The following is a 262-nucleotide window of genomic DNA, read 5'->3' as shown; positions in this document are numbered from 1 at the left end:
GGCATGAAATGTGCATCACGGAGACCAACTGGCGGCTACAGGAATGGTGCTTCGAGGAGGGCTTTGGCTTCCTCAGCCATGACCGGCATATCACAACGAGAGACATGCTGGGATGGGACGGGCTCCACCTTTCCCCTAAAGGTAAGCGTGTATTCTCTTCTAGGCTGGCGGACCTCCTCCGGCTGGCTTTAAACTAGGCTCGTCGAGGGAAGGGGTAGACGAGGGCGGAGGAAACATCAGCCTGCCGGACCAAACAGCACCC

The sequence above is a fragment of the Gavialis gangeticus genome, unplaced genomic scaffold (genome assembly GCF_001723915.1).
Source record: "Gavialis gangeticus isolate Ggan-Ray unplaced genomic scaffold, GavGan_comp1, whole genome shotgun sequence".
Lineage (NCBI taxonomy): Eukaryota > Metazoa > Chordata > Crocodylia > Gavialidae > Gavialis > Gavialis gangeticus.
The sequence above is the reverse complement of the archived record's forward strand: the minus strand, read 5'-3'. Positions refer to the sequence as shown.